This window comes from Triplophysa rosa, linkage group LG8, assembly GCF_024868665.1.
Source record: "Triplophysa rosa linkage group LG8, Trosa_1v2, whole genome shotgun sequence".
Classification (NCBI taxonomy): domain Eukaryota; kingdom Metazoa; phylum Chordata; class Actinopteri; order Cypriniformes; family Nemacheilidae; genus Triplophysa; species Triplophysa rosa.
In genome coordinates, this window is record NC_079897.1 from 10,800,050 (window position 1) to 10,807,250 (window position 7,201).

The 7,201-nt window shown below is 39.4% G+C and overlaps 1 long non-coding RNA gene across 1 annotated transcript; it reads right to left on the minus strand.

Annotated features, from left to right (window-relative positions):
• Nucleotides 1-5,835: 5,835 nt before the first annotated feature.
• Nucleotides 5,836-6,859, minus strand: LOC130558593 (uncharacterized). Its single transcript, XR_008963446.1, has 3 exons — nt 6,701-6,859; nt 6,019-6,145; nt 5,836-5,913 (listed from the first exon to the last, which is right to left on the minus strand). It is a non-coding gene; the product is annotated as an uncharacterized LOC130558593 (long non-coding RNA).
• Nucleotides 6,860-7,201: the final 342 nt, after the last annotated feature.

Consider the following 7,201-nt stretch of genomic DNA (forward strand, 5'->3'; position numbering starts at 1 on the left):
TAGTAGGCATTGTAATTTTTTATTTCACTGGGACTTTAATAATTGTGCGTTTGGTCAAAATATGCTAAAAGTATATGGCTTCTGATTCACAAGGAGAATGAAACAAAACAACAAACAATGCAAAACAGTTTTTGAGGACATTCGTCATTGTTGGTGACAATCCCATTAGGAAGCATGTCTGCTGTGATAGCTCTGGGTTACGTTTGGTCCAGCCATCAACGCAGGTTGTTTCCTCTCATGAAAACCAGATGGTTCAGTTCAGATAATCATCATCTTTCCTTTTAAAGAAGAGGGAGGGGTCTCTTTCACACCGTGCTCTGAGATCTTGAGCTACTTTGTAATGCTGCATATTATTCATGCCACAACATGGGGTCTCGGAATTCAAGCTGTCTGTTTACTCAAAAGCTTGAAGCAGCATCATGTCCAGAGGCTTTGAGGGTCCAGCTCAGGCCCCAAGATCACGTCTAATGTGACACCCAAGGCCTAATCTTCTTAGTGGACTGGGATAAAATGTGTATCCATTACCGCATCAACCATCATCCACCCCCTCCTCCTGAGGCAGTGGTCCTCCGATAGCCAGCCATGAGACAATTGTTTGATTGGGCCCTTATTCAGGTATTAGCCACTAAAGCTGTAAGAGAAAGCAGCTAATCTCCAAATTTTCTCCATCTGCACATGCAGGCCCAACTGGTTTGGCCCTGCTAGATCAAAGATGGCGGATGAAAATCAGATTAGAGGAAACGAGAGGGGGCTGAGGAGCAGGCCAGAAGGGCCACCACAGGCCCAATCCAAGAACAGCCCTGCTTTCGTGGCATAATCCTTAAACTAAGCTTGCTGTTTGAAGCAAGGCGCCTTTTGTGTTAACAGTTCAAGAGGGTGGTAGGAAAGAAGTCAACAAACCGTTCTTGCTTTCTCGTGTGCGCGTACCATCACACGTTTACAGAATTACGTTATGCTTAACCACTGGTCTGTTTGGCACAACGTTTAAATGTATGTTTCCTATTTCATTAATGTTTTGAATTATAATAATGCCAGTATTTTGAGTTGAGAAACATTGTGGAAGTCATTATATCTAAGGGGGGCCAGATTAGCTCACAAGATGGCAGTCTCCTGCCCTGTGTACACAGTGCCATGTGGGCCAGGGGAGATCAGCCTGATATCCCTACAATGACCTCACTCCAAATCCACACAATACACTGAGAGAATGTCTACATCCTCCGGCTTTACTGTCCATATGGGTTAAACAGAAACTTCTGTTTCCTGTCCCACTGTGCAGTTTCACACAGGATCACTAAAACATGCTCATTAGAAAATATACTATCAAATAATGAATAGAAGCTGAATACACAGCAATGTAGACAGCAAAGTCAAAATTAAAACAAAGGCAAACAGAGACTTTTTATTTTCTAATGAGACAAAAATGTATCTCTGATTTGCCACCATACAGGAGTTTGATCAAAGATCAATGTGATACTTCTCTGAAACGAAAATGAGAATTCCATTAAATATCTGAGCTATAAAAGAGCAACCTCTGAGCAACATTTCTTCTAGGTGATGTCAGTACAGGTAATCCGTTGTTCAGTGGATATATAAAGGTCATTCATTATTGTGTTTTTATATTGAGTTCTGACTTTATACTGTGAAATAGTTAGCCATATGGACAAACAAAAATGTGTGTTCAAGGACATTTGGAATGTTGGTGTACACACACACATTTGGGTCACCATGTTTAAAAGGGGACTGTCGGTACATGATCCGGAATGCCTGCACAATCCGTCTGTGCATGCGCATAATGACGTAGTAGAAAACGCGCATGAGCAAAATGATAATTCTGTTTTGTGATGATTTACGACACTGCACGATCTGTTCCACGCTTGCGCACCTTTGTACCGCTACTTTCACTACTGTCCACCTCTGGTCTCATGTCACTTTTGTGTGTGCAAACTTTGCGTTCTTTCAAGTCAGTTCGAAATTCTCTGTAACGTTTCCCCATACTTGTTTGTAGTTCTTTCTTCATGTAAGTGCAGATAGTCTAGGCAGAAATGCATATTATGTTCCTTATTGTCTTCTGTAAACACAATTGAAGGGATTATTTTCCTCATTTAGATTATTTAGATAGATATATTAGCCTGTATAGACCCATACTAACACAAAATTACTCAATTTAAAGTTAACTAATATTAGCAGCTTTTAATAAAAAAAATGACACACACCATCTTTGACAATACTACGGACCTCAGATCGAAACACGGAAAGTTAAGTAGGCCTAATGCCATACAGCAATGAATCGCAAATGGGAGTATGGAGGAAACTGAAGGTTTGCAGTGACAGAAAGACTCAGACTTTATTCCACATGTAACCAAAATCGTGTATGTTCATGTAACAACTCCTTTATTATTTTAGATTAGCAACCACGTAAACACATCGTAATGCATAGCGTAAGCTACATTTAAAAACATCAAAATAGACTGTTGAACTGTTAAATGAAAAACACAATGTAGACTACAAAAACATGTCGCCAGTTGTGCCGCCTGGCCGTTAAGTGTTTCATTGCATGCGTGATATCAATAATGTAGGGAAACCATGACGTGGTTTACTACGTAATTACACGCATGCGCAGAACGGATCGTGCAAGCATCCCGGATCGCGTACCGACAGGGACATTGCATAGACCTAATGACTTTTATAATGTACAAACAATATATTGTTTTTTTTTTGTGAAATTAAACACGTTAACAGAACTCACAGAACTCAGCCATTCCAAGTCATTTTTGCACAAATCAAAAGCTACAAAAGTCAAAAGCCTTAAAGCTCAACATGAGAGTTTTTCTTAATGTAAATGGTCTTAATGTCTTTGTTTAGAACTGCCAGCTGAAGTGTCTGTTGAGAACCAATGTCCTCATGTGAAGCAGTCCTGCTCATTACTGGGGATTATGTACTTATGGAGAAACAAACTGCTGTGAAGGTATAAAATCACAGGAGAGATGACGTATGTGCTTTGGGAGGAAAGGGGTGAATGTGCTGAAATTATTATTGACTTAAGCCTATTTACTTCACACTTTTCAATTATTGCTGTAAAACCAAAGGTGTGTCTTTAATTGCATTGGCTAAAGTCTGAACAGCAACTGTCAGGGGAGCTTCTTCCAACCACTGACTCCTGCACTTGAGGTTTGACTTTTAAGCTCTTTCAAGGGTAAAGATCTCTATATAAGCTAAACGCATAGAGACTGAGACAGCTTTACTCTCTCGCACCGTGGGCGAGCTAAAAATTACAGTCAGCTTTGCGGCTTATTAATATATATTACAGTAGCCTAGTCAATTGCGCTAATGAATCAACAAAACACGAGAGGATTTGCATTAGCATTCATATTGTGCTTAAGAACACCTTATAAACATGATTCAATTAATGTAGAGCTTCAACAACAATATTAAAGATTTATATTTATTATTAATAATTATAATTATAACTTTTATAGCAAGTAATACAGTCATTAGGTCTGTAGCTGAAGGCTATTTACAAGGAATTGCCAAGCAACTGTTTACACATTAAAATAGGAATTAACTAATGTGTGGTCAAAGGATATTGTACAGCGCTATTAAAAAGCAGACTGTGATTTTTAATAAATTGCAAAATGCCAAAAATGATGACATCACATTGTGTATTAATGCAACACATTGCTTAGCACCCATAAACAGTTACGGGCTAATGAATTATATTATTGATTTAACCTTCTGAATAAATTACTATACAGAGAGACTAGACATTATTCGGAAGTAAAAAAAATAGATGGTGTATTACAATAATTTTATTATGGTTTGGACACATGCTCTGCCTAAAAATACCCCTTCCCTACGGTAAAATCACTGTAATGCATCGCTTTTTCTAGCGTATTGCTTAATAAAAGTTTCTAATATGGTGCATCAAATCAAATTTAAACTTTTCAATTTTATTATAATACTGGTATTGCATTACTAGCTGAAATCAGTTCATAGACGCTGACAGCTCTCTCCTCCGAAGGTCACGCAGCGCATGGCATCAGGACACTCGCTGCCTCACTTCGATTGTCCGATTTTTTCTCCTTCATTACCGTTAGCAGCTGTGAATAAGACATCCCCTCTTTCTTCTTCCCCCGTCTGAACTCGCTAAGTGCTGTTGTGCAGTTTTATCAGAGTAGCTGGAGGACTCCAGGGAGACGCTCTATCTCCTTTGGCCCTGAAAATTGATATTGAACATGGGGGGAGAATCTCACGAGCTGGTAGCAATTAGCTAAAAAGGATTTGCAACTCTCTGTGAATCATCGCACGAGAGATCGAAGCCATTTAAAGAGACTGTTTTGACTCCCTCTCTCGCTCGCTCGTTCTCTCTTTTCAGGATACAGCTCTGTTAGCCCCTTACAAGCTAGTGTGACATTTCCTATTTTAAGGCCTATTCCTCTTCCTGAAAAGTGGCGGTGTGCTTTGGCACAAACAGGGCCTTTGATTCGTTCATGTTTACGCACCTAACACAAGGCCGTGAACTCCATATCGGCTGCTCTGGGTTTGACTTGTGAATTGGCGGACTAATGAGACAAGGAGGAGAGTTCATTAAGAAAGAGAAATGTTTGCCGGGGCTTTAACAAACACATGGCGGCAGTTGAGTCCTCGAGCTGTGTTCTCTCTGCACACTCAACAAATATTTCAGGCAATTATAATAAAATCTGGGCTGCAATAAACGCAACGTTCAGCCAAGTTTCATTTATAGTGCTGGGGTGTGATGTTACTTCATTTTGTCCCACAGTGTTTTGCCAACATTTTTTTTGTCAAAGAGACAGTGATAAACTATCCCTCTTTTCTTGTTATATTAAATTTCTGGGTCAGAGTTGTGCAGATGTGTTTTTAACACTGTAATGTATAAAGACTTTTAGATTCATTTATTCATGATAAAGCAAGACTATGACCTCTTTACCAAGCTACATTTTATATTCTGCTACAGCTGTGCTGAATTGTAATATAGTTAAGATTAATGTTTTGAGTTTGTGCCTATAACAATGCCCTTCAGCTATATATTAATTCTCAATATAGCAAAGCCTATGATATAGGCAATGATAAAAATCATGGTTTGATTTATATTTAGTAAGTACTGTACATAACAAGCTGTCATTTAGCAGATTTCATTCACGGTATACTTAACACAGGGACTGTCTGCCTGGAGCAACCTGAGGATTGGTATCTTGCTCAAGGGCACAAAGGTAATAGCTCATGGACTTTTGTAAGAAACTATTGGCCCTCATAATTTTAACTTCAACATGTGTATGTGGTGGGTTTTCAGGAGATAATATTTCTGAAGTCGACATTGGGATGTAAAATGTGAATAAATGTGTATGATACTACAAAAATAGAATATTAATAATAATAAATATTAATTTATCTATCTTAACTGGATATATATATATATACTGTATATATATATATATATATANTGTTTTTATATGTTATGATATATATATATATATATATATATATATATTTGTAACTTTGTATCCACATATGCATGTACCTTCTAGGGTTAAATCTTAAATAGTTGGCCTTTTTTCTTTTATTATTCTGTATTATTTCTTAATAAAAGTGAGTTTATCACATCCTGATAAATACTTTTATGATTTATTACAATTATATTATTAACAGGCATTGAAACAATTGGAAATTCTGGTGTCACATGGAACATTTAGTAGCTTTGCGACAGCACTCGGGGGAAACCTCTATCTATGAAGCAGCACTGCCAAATCTCTTAACGGCCCACATAGCATGCCGTTGCATTTTATGACAACATGATTTGTAACTTTCCAATGCGATTACCTCAAGAGGAATTTCTGTAAAGAAGGTGTCCAGAGTCTGCTGTCAATGGTGAAACACGACCCGCAGCGCTGGATGTTTCTGCAGGAAAAATGTGTGTGTATATTAGAAGAAAACGTTGCACATCCTTTGGAGCAAAACTGACAGCAGACGTTGGAGAAGTAATTAAAAACGCAGCTTACTTACAGTCAGCTCACCATGAAAATGGCAAAGATGCTGTGTCAACAAAGCCAACTTCCCGTTTGCGGCGCATCGCCTCGTACTCTGGCCACGCTCGCAATCTCATCAGCATGCACAGACTGGCAGGTCCACCCTGGTGAAAGCTATCGTTTAAGAACTGAGCAGTAGCCATTAATAGAGCCAGAGATGACAGATGACTTCATATGCCATGCAAGCAGGCCCAGACAATAGCTTTAGCTATGACAGATTGCCTGGCTGTAACCCACTTTATGTTAAACTCATTCTCACTGTCCAATTTCACAAGTGTAATTTTGTTCCTCTGCATGGCATTGTCCTTCGCGGACTAACCGAGTTCCTTTGGTAATGATTCTCTTTTCTATTGTATTGTTTTCTGCATAATCGGACCGGTAGTCAAGGGTTTGGGTGACACAACCATCTGTCAAGTTCATTTGCTTTGTAAGGTATGCTTGGAATAATGGTCCGCACAACTGGAGGCTATCCGTTATCAAAGAAGAATATCCCTCGTACCTCGTTCGATGCGCTGGAGACGTCCCCCCCCTCCCTTCCACTTATTATGCTGTACCCTTGGCTCCATCACCTCATTTTTTTCGGCAGCTGTCACATGGGCATCTTGTATTATGAAATTTAAAGCCACGATTCAATTAAGGGTATGAGTTATCATCCTTACCGACTCACCTCTGCTCCGTGGGGGCGGGTTCCACAGACTGCTCCGCTCACCAGAAATGATCTGCTGCTCGTTGAGCCTGTCAGCTCTCATTTGGGAGAGTCCAGTTTAATCTGGACCCGTGCTGAAATCTCATACCGCCAGCACTGCGTTTTCATCTGTCTTGCCTGCGAGAGCCAAAAGTTGACTGGTGAAATATACTGTTTATATCGAGAGGGTTGTGGCAAGCCACGTCGTTGTACGATTCCGAAGGCTTTTCGGAAAAACGTGAGGGTGACCTTTTGAATCTGCAGTGGCTAAAGATGCACCATTTGGAGAGGGCTACACTTGGTGTCAGATGAGGGCTACAAGGTGTCATAAAAATTATAAAATACATTCCATGGTCTGTTTCTTTATACTCTGTAATGCCACACTATGTGGCCTCTAAATCCCCTGAACAAGCTTAATAAGTGGTTTTATGTTCAATGCTTTATTTCCCATGCAGCAACAAAGTTCAGAGATCGT